Source organism: Neolamprologus brichardi, chromosome 13 (genome assembly GCF_056152115.1).
Source record: "Neolamprologus brichardi isolate AB-2024 chromosome 13, ASM5615211v1, whole genome shotgun sequence".
In the NCBI taxonomy this organism is placed as follows: Eukaryota; Metazoa; Chordata; class Actinopteri; order Cichliformes; family Cichlidae; genus Neolamprologus; species Neolamprologus brichardi.
In genome coordinates, this window is record NC_142116.1 from 11,229,436 (window position 1) to 11,251,096 (window position 21,661).

General features: G+C 38.6%; 1 protein-coding gene across 1 annotated transcript in view; it reads left to right on the top strand.

Moving 5' to 3' along the window:
* Nucleotides 1-1,494: 1,494 nt before the first annotated feature.
* Nucleotides 1,495-21,661, top strand: part of chrm3a (cholinergic receptor, muscarinic 3a) — a 77,488-nt gene continuing 57,321 nt past the window's right edge. Inside the window, exon 1 of the mRNA XM_006783681.2 lies at nucleotides 1,495-1,661. The gene's annotated coding sequence lies outside the window, so the exon portion shown is untranslated. The remainder of the gene's footprint in view (nucleotides 1,662-21,661) is intronic.

Here is a 21,661-nt window from a genome sequence, read left to right on the forward strand (position 1 = left end):
ATGTACTGGACTAGAACCACAGACTGGCATCTCTTTACCTTTTTTTTTTTTATTATTATGTATGACTTGGAAAAAAATGATGACACGAGACCAAATATGAATTTTACCTTGGGATTTCTTTCTTTTTTTTGTATTACATGCTTTTTACACTTTAGGTAAGTAATCTATGCAGGGATCATTGTGGTGTAGGTTATTCCCAATGTCCCAGATGTAATTTGCAACCTTCATTTGAAATGTTTGCTCCTTTGGCCTGGTGTAGACAATACTGAAATAAAATCTTTTCTATCAATATTTGTCCCTATTCTAGCTTCATTTTAAGGCTTTTGGTTTTCTGCTTTGAATCTCTATAAATTATCCACGATTCTTTTAATACCCACAGATTAACCAGTCTGTGAGGTCACAGGCGAGTACACGGCACACCCAACATGAACACCACCACAGGCTTACCGCATCAGCAGCTGTCTAAGCCATCCCTTGCATCTCCTTACAACAGACACAACATTATGTAAGCCGTTACACACATATACGCCAGCATCCAGATTGAAGGAATTGGTTCGGCACTCGCAGGGTGCAAACGAGGTGCTGATGGGAAAGCACACGCAGACAGTGTCATATAGCCTACAAGGCATTAGGATGATGAGAGAACTGTAACATGTTGGAGGTATTCAGCACAATATCCTATTCATCTCTCTACCCATTCTATATTTTCATAGAAATATTGCCCGCGCACTGGGAACAGGAAATGTGGGCCGAGGGTCTGCAGTGAGTCTGAGCAGGAAGCTCTGAGGTTTCATTCCACAAGTCCCTGCAGCCAGGCGTAATTGGCTTCCACATTCCTCCAAGGATTACGACTCACTTCTTATTTGTGTTTATATATAAAAAAAAATCCAAACATTTGCTTTGGCCCCCTTAATTACGCTCAGTGTCAAAACAGACACTGTTTCCACTTGCCTTGTTTTTTTCCTCACATTGGGTGAAATAATAAACAAGTGAGTGGACATTTCAGCTCTTATTGAACACATCCAAAGGTTTTCTATCTGTTTTTATGTGTAAGGATCGATGGAAGGCTACAATAAACAACCTGAAGATATTTTTATTTGTATATTTTATTTACAAAAATAAAAACAAAAATTGCTCGTAATATACGAAATATGAAATATTTTGTGTGAACTCAAAAACTTGAAGCTTTGGCCATGACACCGTCTGCAGTTGGGCAAACGTAGCTGAAGCAGTGAGAAACCTGACTGTATGGAATCGGGTATGACTTTTACAGATTTGTCAGTCTAATCTGCCGCTGTGTGCAATGACTTCCTCCGGTTCCCCAGAGCTATTGTCTATGAATGAATATGGACTTTTATTCCACGGGTGTGCCACCTGCCGGTGCGTCACGGCTCCTCTGACCAATCCCGCCGCAGTGACTCTCCGTGCGCCCTTGGAGATCCCGCGGTGCTCCTGACGTCGCCGCCCAATCCACGTCTCGGTGACAGTAGAAGGTGCCGAGCCCCATTAGCTTAGTACCGTTAGCGCTTCAGATGTGATTAGATTGGACTGCCGTACTGCTGATGTGCCAAACATGGACGCGTGACAAGTTTCCCTGGATTGTCTTTTCCTCATCTACTTCTGCCGCTTTTGACCGCGCACGCATCCGCAAACGATGTGAGGTAGGTGTGCATAAGACAAAAAGCGAAAGTTTTGGAAATATTTTGTCAAGAAAAGTATATTTTTACACCCCCACACACGATTTACAGCTGCTTTATTGTGCCGCGTTTTTCGTCCCACAACGCTTCACTTTGAAGTTCCGGAAAAATCTGAATAAAATTATTACATGCGCTTGTTTCCAAAACGAACACATTATATACAGGATAGCAATGCGGGTTCGATTGAGATCTGCTTTTGTTTAGATGCAAGTTTGAGAAAACAAGTGCCACTGCCGTCCGCCGGCTCAGCATCCATGCCCAACCCTTCGCGCTCTTCACGTCTGTCCTGTAAAAAGACGACGTGGCTTCTGAAGCGTTATGCTTTAGTAAAGTTGAAAATCATAAATTCCTATCATGAGCAAAATCTTGAATTACCAGAAGTTTGACAAAAATCTCCAAAAAGAAGCACATTTTCACCAAAAGAGGTCGTCCTTAATGCGCAGCGTGTTCTTCGTCTTGTGGCACATTCACATTATTTGCTTTCCTGATATAAAGAATTTGTTTCTGTATTGCTGTGGACCGGGAAGCAAATTAATAGCATTATTACATGGCAATTGGAAGGCATTTATTAACTCGAATGACTGTTTATTTATGATGTCCATAGATGGCAATGTAAAGGAATGTTCCCTCTCAGTGAGGGAACATTTGACTTTACACTGGATAATGAGTAAGAACAGAGGCAATGGCATCTGTGCCATAGTGCAAATATTTTTCTTTTAGTCCACTGCAGCAGTTATTCATCACACAAACCAGAGTGTGAGTTTGACAACACAGTAGCTGTAAAGAAATGACAGACTCCTATACACTCTGTGATTCCTTTACAGTTTTTGTAAACCTCGATAGTTTTAATACGTTGCACATATCAACACTACCAGCATGTTTTTATATCTATATATCAACAAAACCATTGTTAGGGAACAGTGCGTCAGGTTTTGTATCGTGCTGAATGCTGGGTCTGTGACAAGTCTGTTAAAGGGTGAACAGGAATGTGTTGCGATGATTATGACTTTCCATTGCCTCCTTTGTTGAGAAATGCAGCGAGGACATTCACAAAAGAGAAAAAAGACACATGAGAGAGAAGGTGATCAGCAATAGAGCTTTCACTGTGTGATGTATTGTTTGTGCCCCGGTCAATATTGGTTGACTAAAAATTTTTTCAGGCTTTCCTCTCTTGATCGATGGTTTTGTTGTGGACGGTGCTACTGTTGTATTGATCGTCATTAGGACTTTTCCAAATAGGCTGTGGGTGGAGGACAGTACTACTGATCCTGGCGACAGGTCTAGATGGCTCTAAAGAACATGAAAATGTCTTAGCTTTTATCTTCTACACCTGTTGTTCTGCTCATACTGTAGGTTCCAAACTTGTTGATATCTACTGATATAAAAAATAAGATGTGAGGTATTACAAGTATTTATAGGACTGATGTGAGGTGATAGTCTTCTAGAGTTGGTAAGCAAAGGTCAAACTGTTTCCCTCCACTCAGTTTGATCATTAGAAGGAGTGGCTTGGATTTACTTTTTGAGAGTTTAATGATAAAATCAATGCTTCTTTTATGCCTGTTTGGCAATACCTCAAGCGTAGAATTAACATTGGAAACAGTAACCCAGGCTGCAACTTCCTTTAACAATAATAGGCTGTACAAATCCATACAACAAAAGCGGCAGATTTCTACACAAATCCCCATCTTATCCATTTCAGTTGTTCATTAAAGTGTGCCAGATGTTTTAAGCGATGACTGGCACAGACAGTGGTGCATATGTATTAAAAATGACAGGCTGCATGAAAGATAAACACAAGAATGCAGAATACTAGATGAAATAAATAATTTATGATTCAGACAAAGGCATCAGTACAAGAGTAAAACCCTGAGGCTGCAGTGTACTTTGACTGGCACCACCAGGCTACTTTTAGAGCAGAAAATAGGAGACAGTGATGGGTATTTTACAGGAGTCAGCTGGCCAAACAGACTGGCTAACTCCCCCATTGGGTTTCATTAGAGCTCGTCTTGATGTTAAAGCCTGTTTAATCCACTTTCACAGCCACACAGACCACAACAGAGCAAAGAACAGTGTCTATCTTTAGACAGCACATGAGCAGAAACTTTTCCATCTCAGTTCAATTATTAAAACAATAACACAAATTCCTTGTAGCTGGCCTTTAAATGTCTCAGTTTGAGAGGTTCCCTGGGCAAAACTGTGTGCTTCTGGTAATCACTGAAACCGATGGGACCGGTGTTTTCAGCTTCAGATAGAAGGGTGTCAATCAGTGCATGCTCAGTTATCTTATCCATAAACAGCTTTGCACTCCTTCTTGCATCCCCCTCTTGTTCCTCCTGTGGGTAGATGGGCTGATGTAGGGTGTGATTACGGTAAAGCCTTATGAGGTGAGTGCTTTGCCTGTTTGTCTTTGTCTCTGCTCTCTCTGGGCAGCTACTGTTGTTGTCCCAGGTTCATAGCGCCTGTTTTGCTTCAGAGACTCAATGCTGGGAAGACACTGGCTTCAGATACCTAATAGGCAGCTTGACATCTTTGACATTTAAAGCATATATATATATATATATGTGTATATATATATATATATATATATACACATATATATATATATATATGTGTATATATATATATATATATATATACACATATATATATATATATATATATATATATATATATATGTGTGTGTGTGTGTGTGTGTGTGTGTATATATATTTATATATATATATATATATATATATATATATATATGTATATATATATATATATATATTCATTTATTTTAGGGCTGCGCTGCAGTTATATTGGCACCTAATGCAAAGAGCATATTTTTTACCTAGCATTTATTTGACAGCTCTTTATAGTTGGTGGCAATAAAGTGCCTCACTTAAGGCCTGGCAAAAATGCTGCTGTATGTTTACCTTAGGATATTGTGCATGTTCAGCACGCAACCATACACTCCTAACTCAGGATAATGCAGGTGAGGAATAGTTCAAGGGTCGGGCATTAGCCAGGAAAAGAAGAGTGGTTTATAGAGCTAGAGTGCAGATTTGTGTTGTCTTTAGGTTTACAGGTGAATGTGTCAGCTGTAAATATTGCTCTGAGAGTCACTTGGCAGTTGTGCGGTACAGTAGAGTGTGTTTGCAAATGTTTGCAAACGTGCTATGATGCACTCAACTTTTCTCTGAATTTTTCTTTTACTTCCTCTGTAATATGCCTCTTTTATACCCTCTGACTCTCTTCTCAAAGTAAAACCTCACTTGAGGGAATTCATATTCATGACTAATATATGACTGCTCTCTTATGTCTGCTTTCTGCCAGTTCCTGTCAGATAAGTCAATAACTAGTTATCCTCCATCATTTTCTGGGGAGGTCCTGCGGGATACATTCAAGGCAAAGGATCGCTTTACTGTATGCATAGGGAGTGAGAAAAATAGATCAGGAACACGAAAACAGCCAGTAATAGAGTGCCAGAGCGATGTGTACGCTGTGAGTCAAAGCTACAAACAACAAGTGGCCCAGTTCAAATGTTGGAGAGTTGTGACTGGTACAGAAAAGGAGAAATTATGACAATGACGGATGTTTGAATTCACACGGACTCAAACTCTCATCACATGTTCCTTTGTTCCAATTAATGTTGTTGCCATTGAGGGCTTGTTTATTATTCTGAGTTAATATGCTTTCACATGGTATTGATTACAGTAAAAATTGCTTTGTAAATGAAACTCTAACATACAGCGGTCTTTCGTTTCCTCACTGCAGAACAGTTTTGCAGTAGCTCGTGAACATTGAAGTATACGCAGACCGAACCAACAATATGCTCCTTATACTCATTTGAGCTGATGTGAGCCGAATGGTTAGTCATCCTATTAAAGTCTGGTTTGCCAACTAATAAAATTTTATGTGGGGATTGGTATTTCCATTTTCAAGTGTTAATAAGATGGCAATTATCCTCTGTTTACACATTTGTTTTAGCTTCAGTTTCATAATACTCAACAGCTAATAACTCTGAAATAAACAAATGCAAGACTCATTTAGAGAGCAGATTCGTGATACGTGTGATTTTGGGTGAAATGCTTTGATGTATGAGGAGTACGTGTCAGTAAGAAGAATGAAAGGAAAAAATGTGAAATGCTTAAACTTTGAGGAAGACAACAAAACTCAGAGATAGTAGAAAGTAGCATTCTTTGATCGTTTCTCTTTTGTTCCCCACACCGCTGGATTTTTCAAAGACCACGCCCTCTCGCATTTTCCAGACAATGCAACACTCACTGTCTATTTTTTATCAAAAGATCTAAAGAACCTACATATGATGGTGTAAATTGTCAAAATTACCACCATAAATGTTCAGCCTTATCAAACATATTGTTTGACATGCCGAAGAACGCTACTTCTCATCATTAAGGCGGTGCTATGTACCACACAGCTTGCTGTTATGGAGAATGATTACAAAGTGACAATGATTTCTGTCAGCAGGGTATTTTATACAATTTTTCAGACTGCGGGAATACCACTCACTGTGTGCGCTTGTTTCAAAACTACTTTAATTGCAATTGCTTTTATTTTGTTGTTCTTTACAGATAAAAACGGAGTTTGACTGTGCTCTCAGAGGCAAAAGACTGTAGGAAGTTGGACACTTTTATTTCCTTTCTCATAAACGTACAAATATTTGTCCTGTAGAGCCAAAAGGGTCATCTGCTAATGGACCGGGCAGTTCTAGCAGTTTTTACTGCACTTATAGTACAGTAACATCAAGTTGCTCTGCACTTATCTGCCTGCTCCGCCCTGCTGCACCACACACATGCACAAACACAGTGCAAAAGACACAAGCACACAGTTGTAGCACAACACATGAAAAGAAATTAGAGTAAAATTGACTTTTTGCAGACATTTTGACTTGTCACACTAGAGAAAACACAGGTGAATTACTGCTTTACCTGTCCCATCGCTTACTGAGACAGATAATGGAACTGAGTCACCTGTGCTTTTCCTACTGTGACAACTCCAAATGTCTGCTGTGAAAAAGTAAAACTGCAGTAGAGACTCATGCTGGGCTGGAATGAAACAAGTGCATTTGAATGCACCAACACGACCACTTCTATCATTCCCCTATCGTTACCTTAAGACCACCCCCCCACGACAATGATAAGCTACTAATGGCATGCCGGGGTTGAAGTAATGCTATTATACTTAATAATAAGCGGATGATTTACACATGCTATTAAAACACTTATGTAATAAGGCTAATCTATATAATTCAGTATGAATATTTGTTTTGTGAGAGATGTAAGTAAACATGTGGTACAACAAAAAATGCCTTATTAATTCTTCTAGTCTTATATGTCACGTAATATTCTCAGGCACTCGTATTTCTGGAAATTGTAATGATGCCTTTTCATTATCAGAGATGATGGCAGAGAAAGCCTATTTTACTAATGTCACAACATGGATCTCCTAATTTAAAAGTAGATGGAGAGCGTTTGAAGTCTAATCATTCCAACACAAAGTTAGATGAGACGATGCTTTGTGATTTGGTTCCTGTCAAGATGAGTTTGTCAGACTTTATCAGTAAGTAAGTTCTTTTTAGGATTTCGCCATGAAATGTTTTAGCACATTACAACTGAAAAAATGCCTGCTGCACTTTTTCTTTTGTGTTTTATCCAGTTGTTTGTCTCTGTCAGTCTCTCTCTTGCTTTTGTAATCCAGCTCATGAGGCTCATATTAAGTGAATCAAATTGTTTGCAAGGCACTCAGCTTGAATGCATATCCTGACAAAATCACATTTTTTTGGTGTTTTGCAATGGTTCATCTCCAAATCATGTCAGAGGTTGGTGTAAGGAGAATAATCTTCTATTGCAAGTACAACCTCAGTTCCAATTTGTTGTGCAACAAAAGGCCCCCCCAAAAGGGTTACTAATAAAGAAACAGCTAGAGAAAAATTTTGTAACAAATTTGGTTAATTGGCAACAGGTCAGCAACATGATGGGATATAAAAAGAGCACCATAGAGAAGCAGAGTTTCTCAAAAGTCAGTCTGCAAAAAAATGCACAGTTTCAGAATTTTTTTTTTCTCAATGTAAAATTGGAAAGGCAGTATTAATAGTGAATGATATATGCAATGCAAATTTTAAAGCAGCATTTATTCCCATCTAAACAATGTCTTTTTCAGGGAAGACCTTGCATATTTCAGCAAGACAATGCTAAACTATATACTGCAGCTACTACACCATGTGGCTTTGTAGTAGATGAGGTGCTGAACTGGTCTGCCTTCATTTCATATCTTTCACCAGCTGAAAACATTTGGAACATCATAAAACAAAACATAATACAAGAAAGACACAAGGCTGTTGAGCCCTTATCAGACAATTTCCAAACATCACCAACTGGTCTCTTCAGTTCCCAGATGTTTACAGATGGATGTTAAATGAAGAAGGGATGCTACACAGTGGTAAATGTGGCCCCGTCAAAACTTTTTTTGCTTTAAGTTCAAAATGACCATTTTTCTTTCTGAAAATGGAATATTTAAAACATCTGATATGTTTTCTATGTTCTATTGTGCAAAATATATGGGTTTATTGGATTTGCATATCATTGCATTATGTTTTGATTTACATTTTACACAGTGTCAGAACTTTTTTGAAATTGGGGTTGTAACTCAGATGTGTTTCATCTTCATTCATCCTATCTGTTCATCCATCAGAATGTGTCTTAAGCTGCTTTACATCTATGGTGTACCTTAGTTTTTGTCTTTCATTTAACACCTGTTGTGCAATTAAAACAGGGCGGATGATCTTCTACCAAAGTTGAACTCATAAAAAACTACTCAAGGAGCAGCATGTGGCATAAAAACAGACAGTGGCAAAAAAAAGTTTTAAAAAGGTCACACGGTGATCAACAGCATTTCTTAAAATCCTGCACCTGTGTTCATCTTGATGTTGTGATTTTTAAGAGTAGTGTCAATTTGAATAGACTTTCTAACTCTGGTTGATTTTTGTATAGTTTTGATTGCATAGATATGATACTATGGGATATTATACCATTTTCTAGAAAAAGAAGAAGAAGAATGTGTTAATAGTTTTCCTCAAACTGAATGTTGAACTTCTGTTCTGTTTATGAAGCTTGTCATGAAATCATCTGTTCTTCCCGATCCATCAAGAATTTGAGCAGATGCTGCAGTCATGCTTTATGGATCAAATGTTGTGTTACGGTTATTACATAGTGTTACACGCCAGTTTTTGTTACTCATTAATTTGCTTATTTTTATCTGCACTTCAGCTGATGATTATCTGTTGCCTCCGGTGTAGCTTTACACCCGTCTCAGTATTATCATTCTTTGGAGTTTGCACCAAACGTTAAAGTTAAAAATGTCAAGCTCAAAGTAAAGTCAAATGAAACACTCTTCATGACACTTCTTTATGTTTCCCCTGAAGCAGGTCTAAGAGTGGCAATTTATGCTGTTTTTGAAAGGTGCTTGATCCAGTGCCTGTCTTTGAATCTACCTTTTTCGTCTGGTTGATTGGCATTTAAGTAGGAAACAGTCAGTTGCAGAACTTGTTCGAGGCTAGGGCAAGATGTAGAGCATGCCCTTGGGCTAAACTCTGTAGAGGGGAATTAATTGAAGCCAACAAGGCCCTCAGCCTCCAGGCATTTTGGCATTTGACTTCAAAGCAACAAAAGTGTATTTGTATTTGTTTCCTTAGACTTTCGCCAATTTGTTTTACTGTCAGCGAACTGCTTAAGAAGTGTTTGGTTCGATACTTTATTATTTTGTACTCCATGGTGAGTTATTCTTATTGGACAAGTTGAAAGCTGAAGCTGGAATTAGAGAAGAGGGACACAGATGTGCAATGTTTTATGGGGATTTCACGTTCTTCTTAATGGAAAGGAGCACATCCTTTCCTGAAGCGAGGGAAGTCAAATGAGCCTAAAAGTTAATGCAGATGATTCCTACAAGTGCTTCCACTTTAGTTGATTACAGAGTCAGTGTTGGAACAAACTGTGCTACTGCGCAATATTAGGATAATACGGCACTGAAATGAGTACTATATATAGCTTTGAGAATGGTAAAAAAAAAAGCATGTTTCAAAAGTAGAAAGACAGGGATTCATCCAGCAGCAAGATAACGACCTTTGGAAGAAAAGACTTGTGGTGAGTTTAAATGATCAAACACCAACATAGTCTGTGGGCGTTCAACCCCATCCTGCTGGCTATGAGCTGGAAAGGACAAAAGCAAAACAGACTAAAAGTGCAATAGGGTAGGAAGTATTGGTTTAACTTTTCGGTGAGTCATTTATATTGTAGATGTTTTTTCTAAACTTTCCCCCCATTAATGACAAGTTTTGCTACCTCAATATATATCTTTAAAGACATGGTTTGACTATTAGAATGGTAAAAGAAAAAACTTCTGATGCAAACCTTGTCAGAAAAGAGCTTCAAGGGTTACTCCAGGGTGACCCTGATTTTTTTTTAAAAGGAAAAGCAATACATTTTCTTTTAGTACCATAAGACATTGCATTGCATCAATTTCAGTAGCCCCAACATATTTTTCTTTAATGCACAGCCACTAAAGTTTAGTGAAAAAATAACAATGTAAGCTTTACCTTTGTGTTTTTTTTCTTCAGAAGGTAATAGAGAGCAACAGTACTGATTTAGTGTGGATCAGGGAAAGCCGACTTGCCCTTGCTAGTATTTTCACTCCTCTACCTTTTGTGGATGGTGCAGTATAACTCTTTAACATCTACCTGGGGATTACTTCCACTTAGCAAAGTGATAATAATCTCAAGGCCATTGCAGGAATGTGTGTAACTTGGCATGACATGAAAGCTTTGTTGGAGAAGTGCAATGACATGAATCACTGGACAAGGCTTTAGGAGCAGTCGTCTGTTTTTTTGCGCCTTTATCAGCTGTGGAAACCCTTGGCAATAGCAAACACTGGGCACAAACCTTATCAAACATTTTTGCCACAGAAGAGTTGGAACATTATTTGTGTAGCCTTGGATCTAATTTCAAGTCAGTGTAGAAAAAGTTCCACTGATTCTAGAGGTCTTACAGAAATGAAGTGATGTGACGGAGCACCAGACAGCCATAGTACATTAAATTTAGTGGTGTCTTTAGGATGATGAGCAGGCCAGGAACAACAGAGGATTGATGCAACTGCAGTGCGAATCTCCATACAAGTTTTTTGGCAGGGTAATGTTGGTATTAAAAAAGGAAACTGTTTATTGGCTTGGTACCCTCTGTGTTTCTATGAAATGTAATCATAACCTAGGGTGAACATATTTATTGCATACAGAGGCAACACAGTGGACTTGCAGGAGTTGATTATTTATCAATATTCTGTCAGCTAAAAATATAGTGTAAACATGAAAATCCAATGGTTGAATCATGGTTGATTTATACGTCTGGATTCCTGGCATGAGTTCAGTTTAAATCTCTTCAAATGAAAGAGGCAACAGAGAAGACAAAGGACACTATGGGCTTGTGTTGTCGCGGTTTAGCGGGGCTGGCAAAAGCACAAAGGAAGGCGCCATCTTTGGTTTTAGTTCGGGAATTTTGCTGCTTCAAACAAACCTGTTTACGCTGAGCAGGATGAAGGAGCACAGCTGATGTTGTGTTCATATAGATTAGGAGGCACAGTGCAGATTTGCCGTTGCCTTTTTGGCATGACATTGCGTCTCAGGCATTCTGTATTACTGTCAAATATTTGCTCTCATATAGATGAACTTTTCTCACATTCAAAACAAATCGCACATATCTTCACACGTATCATGCTGCCTCCGTCTCAACTGCGTGACTGAAGCTGGTCGAAAACACGAAGGGCAGGCAACGTTACCTTTGGATCAGATAGCAAGCTATCAAACAGCACGTTTAAAAGTCAGTCCAAAAAATGTTGGCTTACATCTTCCTTCATTTGAAGTTGGTTTCACTGGTTTCCCCCCTTCTGTTTTCTGTTTACACACTACCAGTGGAGCGGAGGAGATGCTGTCCTGCTGCTGATTGCAATCACAACACTGTGAATGTGTGTTTGTTTGTTGTGATTAATGTAAAAGATTCAGGACTTGTATGATCGTTTAATTCATATTTATATTTTGGAAGAAATGCAGCAGACTTTATTGTAGCAAGTGTTACTTTGGCAGATACAGACAACTATAGGAGTAGGAGTAGCTCTGTGCGCTTACTGAGATCTACTGACTTAAACAATTATGTTTACACTGGCACTGTTTATTTTTTCTGCAAATAAATTATTCTGCCATACAGCAATTTATTAAATACTATTAATTACAATATAATTGTGCACGTAGCTTTGAATAATAATAAATAATAAACTATTGGAAGCGCGATAACAGAAGGTATTCTGCTGGTAGGGTGAGTTGTTGCAGTTCTTCTTTCGAGAGTTCACATATTTCATTAAAACGGCGACATATTGTCGATGACCCCGAGCACTCCTGAAGTTTTCTTCCAGGCGGAGCCACCTTTTTGTTCTTTCTTGCTGTTCGTGTTTACTTAACAGCTCTTTTTTATCCAGATTAGTCTCACTAAAGCTCTTTAAAATAATCTCATTAAATCTCATTTTCAACTGAGCCACGAAGGGGCAGTTAAGAGTTTGCAGTCATCTTCCTCATTTTCCTAAAGCTCCTGTCGTTACATCAGTCTCATCCTGCTTAATCCTTAATCTCCAGGGGAGATGGATACCCCTGTGACCTCTTTGCTGTCTCTCTGTTTATTATTTGTACTTTGGCTATCAGGATCTGAGGTGATATAATAAGTTAACAATGATCGACCGTTCTTTGGAGCGCAAGTGAAACACAGTCTGAGTAATTTCCCTGGTTTGGTAATGACCCCGTTTATTGTGTCTCAGCTTTGGACAGGAGTTTGAGCAGAGTGCTTTGCTTTCCATATATCATAATCAGGATGTGGCAGAGGTTATTTACATTGTTCACAATCCAGTGTTTGGGCTCCTTCTTAATTCCGAGTTTCACTTCCAAGAACTATCCTGTGCTAATGTGAAGAAAGTTAATCACATTACTGCCAGACCTATGTGTTTTAATTGCTAGTGGCTGGGTACAATTGGGATTTAAACCACTTGGCCTATGCTGTAATGCTTTGTTAGTGAACAGTAACATTAACAATGCAAGAATACTGAGAGCTTGAGACTCTGTAGACGGTTGAAATTCCTTATGTGTTTTGACTCTTTCAGTCTTTGCAGCACCGGGTGTCTAAAGCAAGATTTATTTGTCTCGCCGCTGAATGTGTCTAAGAGCAGCCGAAGGGTGAAATGCGAAATCTGTCAAAATGCTTAAAACAAAGTTTTGTTCTAATCAGGTTATTTATGTGAAACAGATTGTCCGGGCAGATGTTTTGGATGCTCCGGTTTACAGAATAATTATCTTAGTACAGGAAAATGTGCAGCCCTGCAACTTTTGAGAGCATGTGCTGATTCAAGCAGTATTAAACTTTAATGCATCTTGTAGAGATCTGTCACACAGTATATCAACTTCTCGACTCTCCTGCACAAGGCTGTAGTGTGTACTTTTATTAATGCATGTCTGCAGAGTACAGTGCAAGTGCTTGACGGGACTAAAATGGCCTAACCAAACAAATTCATTGAATCTTACTTTATTTGGGTGTAGGAGAGAGTGAGAGCTTCAAGAAGAATTCCCTTTGTGTCCTTATGACATGGTTCAAAGAGCCATGGAAAAAATGAAATGACAATTCATGGGGCAGATGTTTGCATCCAAGGCAAGACATTCTTCCCCTGGAGCTGCAGTCACTTTTCTTTGTTTTGCAGAACAAATTTGAAAACATGACTGCTGCCAAAGCATAAACATTTTCTGTTAAGTTATGTAAGTTTGTTATCATTACTTCCCCGCCATTGGAATGGCAACAATGTAATACCTCAAAAGAAATAATTACTATGTTTCTGTCTCTGCTTTTGAGCTAACAATATGCCACGGGTGATAAAAGTAGTAAGTGTCCGGCGAGTCGGAAAAGAAAGTTTTATTGTGTCGTAGCGTTGCTGAGTCACTGCTTTGAGAGTGTGCACTTATTAGGAGATTTTTGGGGCTGTTTTTAATAAATCTCTTGCTTAGCTCTTCGTTATTTTATTTACCTCTGTTGTGCTATCTTTAGTCTTTGGAGATCTTCGTGTCACAGTATTTTTTTCACAGTTGCATAATTCAGAGGAATTTAGGGAGTGGAATAAAAAAAACCCTCATCTCTTAATAATCACTGAATTTATTTACTCCTAGAGTGCTACTGGGGGCATCCTTTTCCTGGCTTATTTTTTCTGGTTCACAGACTTACAGCATGTACTTCTTGTTCTTATCTTTCATGCACACTTCACATTGATCCCCACTCTTCCCAGTTCCTCTGTGCAAAGGCACCATCCCTCAGCACCATTAGCAGGTCTCGTTGCTGTAATGGTATGAGCGTGTTCACACTCAATGAAAGCAACAGTGGAAGGGACAGGATGTGGCCCAACTTAACACAACACTTGTCTGAGCAGCAGGGTCATTTGATCTCTGCTTGTGCTTCATCCATCAGAATGACACATGCAAATAGTCTGGTGTACATCCATAAGACCTCTACACATCAGTGGCTCCTGGTCATAAGTCTTGCCTGAATGTGGCTGTGTATTTTTAAACTTTTTGCTCCTGGAGTTGTGAAAGATTGAAAGAGCTACCGTCTTGTGCCACCCTTTATATTAAGCTATTTAGAATAAGGAAAAAAAAGGATGGTATGGTGTATTGGAGATTTACATTTTCCCATTTGATAACTCACACATGCTCTTTTTTTGGATCATGGCAGAGATAGACAGTAAGTAAAAGGTACAAGGAATAGAAGATATAATATTTGTGAACTTGAAGAAGCAACTCGAATAGATGGACTCTAATCTGCGACGCCTGGCTGAATTTCACCCCGAGGTGATCCGTGGACACAGGAGATTAGTTTTGTAGTCTCATGTGTGTGAACCTAAAAAGAGCTCCTGTATTATCATCGTGTGACTTCCAAACCAGAGAAAATAGCTAATGTGATAGAAACAAACTGATCCCAAAACACATCAGTAAAACCAGCAGCGTGTCTCTTAATGGGATTTGCATGTACAACACGTTCTGCAATTGTGCAGTTTTCTTTTTATTAATCCCAAGCTAGCAAAATATTTTTGACATGGTCTATCAAAATTTAATGACACCCTTTCCAAAACCAGCCATCCCAGTGTGCCAACAGCGTCTTAACTTTTTTTTTTTTACTTGATCTTGCACCTCTGAACACATGGCAAGTGCAAGGTGTCATGTTGATTCAAGCGACTGCCCTGAATGAAAAGAAAGTGGAAAATTCATTTAGCTCAAGTTTGAGTGAGCAATGTATCACATTTATGATGAATGATTATGAGTGTTTGAGTTTTTCTTTAGGTTTCAAATTTCTTCAGGAGTAGCTTTCCGCATGTGCTTTGAAAAAGTCCCGCGGTTTCACAAACCAGTGCTGCTTTTAAATTCTTCTTCATGAGTGCCTGACTGTTTTGGAATACTTGAAGAGATGTCATGGTTGGCGTCGGATGTGTGCGCAAATCCATTTTGCTCCATCACTGGCTCGCCATTTGCTTACACTGAGTATAACGAACCATTAATTCGCCGCTGTCACTTGCCGCTCACAGTCGCTCAAAGCAAAATTAACTCTTGATCCAGCAGAGCGAGGAAGGAACAAACGCCGCTGTCATTCTAAACAGCAAACTGTGAATCAGTTTGTGTTGCGTTAATAAGGTTGTTACGCTGTTCTCTCTAATGCGTTTTGTTTTGATTGTATTTTGCATTTTTGTAATTTTATTGCCTCTCATTATTCCACAACCTTGTATTTATCTGTGCTGCACAGATACTTTGAACAACAAACGATTCTCTCTCCTGGTGGGTGATAGTGCTTCATTTTTATTTACCTATTTTTTAAACAAAGCATCCCCTAAAACACCGAACACCCTACATGTTATGGAGCAGCTACCACATAGATATTTGTATCTAAGAGATTACTTCTATTTGTGTTTGGGGGTAAGAGGGTTTTTGTGCCTCAGCTAAGTAAAAAGAAAATCAAGAATTGAATTCTATTTTTGCAACTAAGACAAAGAATGCAGAAATATGTGTACAATTAGTTAAAATAAATGAATCTATAATTCAAATAACTGAAAGTAATTGATAAATGCTTAGCTTTTGCTAAAGCAGGATAAGCAGAGGTGAAAAATTCAAAATGGCAAAAATCTGCAGCTGACTCCAAAAACAAGTCAAGACTGCGATGTAAACCATCATGTTTACAGCCTGGTACAATGTTAGTTTCTATAGCTAATTTCTCCTCTTTAATAAACTGTACAGTGGGGGATATGTTTAATGACTTGCCCATTCAAATTCATCTGTCATGTTCCTGGGTCTGTTGACCCAGCGTTTTAAGTTTTAGTTTATTTGGATGTTGTTTATGTTTAAGTTCATTAGATTAGCGAAGTTCATTTGGTTATTAGACTCCTTGTGTTTTCTTCCCCTGTATTTAAGTTTCCCTCACCCTTTGTGTTTCATGCTGCGTGTCTTATGTTATCAAGTTTGTATTATCATGTCTGTCTCATGTTTCCTGTTTTATTTTGAAGGAGTCGTGTGTTCTTTGTTCATTGTATTTAGTTTCACTTCCCTTGTCCTGTCATTAGGCTCATGTCAGTCAGCTTTCCTCCATGTGTTCCCACTTCCCCTAATCACCTCCTTTGTATTTAAGTCCTCTGTTTTCAGTGTGTCATTGTCATGTCGTCTGTTGTCCACGCCATGTTTCCTATGCCATGCCATGCTTCCAAGTTTCTAGTCCAGGTTTTTCTTATTGTTTGTTTAGATTTCCCAGTTTAGGTTTGTGTTAATTTTGCTTCAGTTTGCCTTGCCCTTTGTTTGTACCTTTTTTACCAGCCATATTAAACGGCTCGCTTTTTCTTAACATTTCAAGTTCTGTTCCCTGTTCCTTGGAGTCTGCGTTTTGGGTCCTTTTGTCAACCCCTACAGTCTGCCTCGCCAGACTGTGACAGCCTCCAGTTTTTAATATTAGCATTTTAAAGCCTGAACCATGAAATAATTTAAAATGCTTTGTGCACTTTATTTAGTTTTTTTTTTTGGTGGAGGGGTGGGGAAAGAAGTCATGGTATTGGCCATATATTAACTATAATACATTTAGCTTTGAAGGGTTAGAGATGTGGTCACTTTGATCGACAGATGGATGCCAGCATGGGTGGTTGTAGCCTGCAGCTGTGTCTCGTGCTTTGCCTTAGCTAATTCAAGTCACTGAAATAGACTTCTCTGTGGTGTTGGTGCTTTCTGGAAAATTTCTAATACAGTTATCTGGCAAATAATTGCTCCTGCCTGTCGTTAATTGTATTGTATTGCATTTGCGCAACAGCTTTTATTAGTGACATTCTAGTATTTAATTAGTATGTTACATAGCACCATTTAGTAGTTATATTTGCCCCGTGTGATGCAATCATATGGTCAGTGTGTAGTCTGTTAACCACATTGATAACTTGAGCGGGTAGAGCTCTACCCTCTCATCCATATATGGTCACTTTTAGCTCCAAAAATCCAACATTACAGAGCCAAGTTTTTCTCATCCGGCCTTTAAAATCGGACTGGTAATTTAACGTTAGCTTTATACAGTCTAACCAACTGCGTAAAGAATAAATCCAGATTTGTACAAACTGCACATCAAAGACAGAAATATCCAGATTAGCTGTTAATCAAATGCCACTGGATCAAAAAAAAAAAAGTCTTTATTGAAATAATCTGATTGATATTTCTTCCTATGAGACTGCCTGACTGGAGCACTGGAGCAAAATCATTACCTGTCCATCTATGGAGAAGTTTTGGCTGTCATAACTAGAGATGCACTGGTCAGCCGATCATGCTCACGTATGTCTCGTTATAAGCCGGTCCCTTTCAGTGGTGCAGGTGCAGCCACAAGCCAACAGCCTCAGTAGGAGCCTCGTTATGAGCAAGAAAAAGAGGACAAAGTTGTTGTCCTGTTATCTGGTGATGTCATAAACATACTAGAAAATAATGCTATGCCTTTTACTTTCAGGATTATTATAAAGTTGTGTTTTACAGTTTATTACATTTTTATTACCTTTTTTATTCAGTTTCTTATTTTATTTTATTTTATTTTAAGTTCTCTCTTTCTCCCTCTGCACAGCATTTTATTGGATCTTCACTTTAAACGCTCCGAAAATAAAGCTCAGATCTCTTTTCTGTTATAGCTCAATTTCACTATGAAGATCTTGGGGGTCCCTGTTACTGTTTATGACTTACTGTTTGTGCAGCATTAAAAGGTCAAACTGGACAAATAACTTGTGAAAAAACAAACAAATGGCCTAAAGATTCTTTTTTCCCATGATTTTCTACATGTAAGGTAAACATATCATTCTCTCTGAAGTGACTTCTTGCACACACAAACACTTCTTGGCATTATACATGCTTAGTTATGGCCATAACATATTAAAAAGTCACCCAGTAAGTCTCACAGATGTATGAGAACAGAGTATATTTTTTCTGTGTGTGTGCTTGTGATTAAAGGGATCAAGGGGGCCAGATTTAACAGTGTGTTTCTCCTGATGTTGCGACACCGGCCTCATAACCACATTTTTCATCTCTTTCCTTTATTTAGGTATTTATTTATTTATTTCATGACACTCCACAGGAAGTATTTCATGACTATCACTGGTACAGAAAGATGAATATTAGAAATAGCCTTTGTCTGATGGATGACCATCTTCATTTGAAATCCTAGAATATCCTTTTGTTGGTACTGGCGATGGAACAATGCAGTTAAATTCCTTTGTGCATGAATAATTCTTTTTGTGCCTTTCGGGACATTGTAATATAGCCGTCTTTCTCAAACAGTTGTGAGCTAAATGGAATTGGAATGAAGCACAGTGTTTGGGAGTCAGTGTTCTCCCATTTCTGATGACCGATGGCAGAAGAGAGATGAAAAGCCTAATGTAAAAAGCCGTGCCTCTGCTTCTTTTCCTCCCCACCTCCTCTGCTTGCTCTCTGCTTTCCTCCCTTCTCACCTAAGCTGCAGTGGATCTTTTCAGTGTCATAAAAGAATGCAGATGGGTCTGCCAGTCCTGTTCATATACACAGCAAATAGATGGGGAAAACATGCAGCCACATATTCTGCCTCTTCTTCCCCCTGCCATTCATTCCATCCTCATCCTTATTTCCATTCCCTCTTTTTACCCACCTTCTTTCTAAGTTATGGTAGTGTACTTCATCAGGGAAGTACCAACAACCCACACAGTTTTGGCTGATTGAGCATGCTAAGAGCTTTGAGCTTTGGGGATTCTGAATTCTTTTATGCTACTTTGTGGTATTTGTGATGATGAAGCCCTGGATGGTGGCTGGATGAATGGGTTTAAGAATTTCACTCTGTGCAGCAAGGATACCCATCATTTGTCAAGCAAGCTGCATTCCGCTATCCATCAAAGGCAATGCTATCCATTAACTTGAATGTCGGTAAAAAGTTTACTTGTACACCAGCTGAATGCTTTACATTCTGAGTCAGTCATAAACAGAAAATTGGTTTGTTCTTTGGACATTTTGCTACCAAACTCTAGGATTTTCTTTTTTCCTTCTCTGTAGTTAAATTGACCAGATTTTATATGAAAAAATCTACTTTTCAGGTTCTGTTGCTCAGTTAGTGGTCCCATTTGGACTAATAGTTACATTTATTTTTTCCCTGTATCCTTCACACCTCTGTGCCTCACGCCTCCTCTTATGCTGTTAGCACACATTCACAGTATCTCTAATTGAGTTTTTGGACAGCCTGCCCGGTCTCAAACGCTCCACGAGAGATAAAAGAAATTTTGCATTACAACATCAAAGGGTCACCCCCCCCCCCCCCCCCCCCCCCCCCAAATCACATAGACACACAGCCTCATCCCATTCCACTCCGACACTCACCAAAACATGTTAAGATCAAATGAACATCTAAGGTCATAGCAGCTACTAAGGGTTAATGATGTGGAGACCGGGATTGGATTTTTTAATTCACACTCTGGGCAGATAAATACCCTCAACCCATGCGAGTCCCATCCTTCCACTGATGACTCATGCACTTTGCAAACAGCCTGTTTATTTAAAGTGCTTAATATGAATACATTTGCCTGTGATTTGACTCGGCTTGGGTTAGACCTGTCATTATCTGACACTGTCTACATCACCAGGATCAATAGGCTGTTAATAGGAGCACATCTAAATTCATGGCATAATGGCAAAATTATCCTCTAGTACAGAGGCTTAGTTCAAGTTAGAGGTAATTCACAGTGAAGTGGCACATTCCTGAAATAATTTTATTTTTTTTCTCCTTTTTATCAGTTCTAAATCTCTTAATGTAGTAGGATTTTTCTTTACTTCGTATAACTCTTACTTGGGTTTTCTTCAGTATGCTGCTTTATAACTTATATAGAGAGCCAGAGGTTTTAATCCACTGACCCTGAATGATAGAATTCATCTAAATAAACACTTGAAAGTGCAGGTTTCTCTGTGTATTTGTTAGTTTCAGTTCAAAGGGATAGTCATTAATGGGCCCATAAGTCATTGGCTGAGTTTGCAAAAGCTTTTCTTTTTTTTGTATTAGACTTGCCATTCAGCATAGAAGCTTTATCAGCCCAGCAGGTATTTCAGGGCATTTCAAAACCTATTTACTGCATGTGAAATCAGCTATGGTTTCAGTATATGTAACTTAGCTGAAATACCTGTCTCAAATGCAAAGACCAAAGAAAATTCCAAGTACCCTGTGGAGTAAACAAACATACTTTGTTATTCATCAAAACGTTTGTTTGTGTATTCACTATCGCCACTGCAGAGCTGATTGTCTGTGCATTTTAAACACAAACACAATGTATGACTCTTTTGCTTGCTACGACCACAAGCCAGTACTAAGCCTGTAAAAACAAGGAGGGGCCTGCTCGAGATCTGGTGATTTTAAAAATGAGATCTATCAGCTGATTCTTTTTCTTCTTTCAGACACACAAAACATAAACAGATTTTCCTAGCATATTTTTGTTTTATTGTCAGTAGAGCCCAATATGTTGGCCGATATTAGCTATGCACTGCTATATCTGTATCGGCATTTATAAAAGCCCACAAATTATAATTTAAAAAGTAGAGACAGGAGAAACACCCTTCAACTGTGTTATGAGTGTTGATGTTGGATAATTTGTCCACTAGAGGGCACTCTCCAACTTCACTGTTGGCAATATGAGCTACAAACACAACAACCAGCTGATATATAAGCAAATAATCCGCAATATTTTTCAACAATTTCTTAAGGAAATCTGTTTGTGTTGTTTGGGACTGACAGAAACAATTATTGGCAGATATATCAAAATGTCGGCATTGATAATAAAAATCCTTTATCGGTCGTAACAGTAAGTCATGGCAAGTCGCAGATTACCCCTTCATGCTGGTTGCTGTGTTTATACATGTAGCATTACATGATATGCATTACGCTGTTATTATGCTGATCCCAATGTATTGACATATAGTTAATACTGGCATACTTATCAGTCTCTAGAAAGAGTGCAGGAGCCTGTGTGTCCATAAGTGTGCATGACTCAAAATAAACAAATTATCATAATAGTGGTGAAATTCGTAGTGTTTTTTTTTTTACTTTACTTTTTATTATTCTTAAAGCGAAAATGTGCCAGTCCAAACATCACAAATGCTTAAGTCTTGTTGTCTTTTGACATGAGAGTGTGTGGCAGCTTCCCTTTTGAGATTTCGTGGTACTGACCTTTGAGTTTATATTTGGATCACAGATTGTGCCTCTAAAGAGCTTAACTATCTCACATTCATGCAGTTTTTTGGAAGGTCGCAAAGACCTGTTCTGCCATCACTGCTGATTAATCTGAAAACAAAAATTGAATGACTCTTAAATCTGTCTAAAAATTGGCTCTGACGGTGT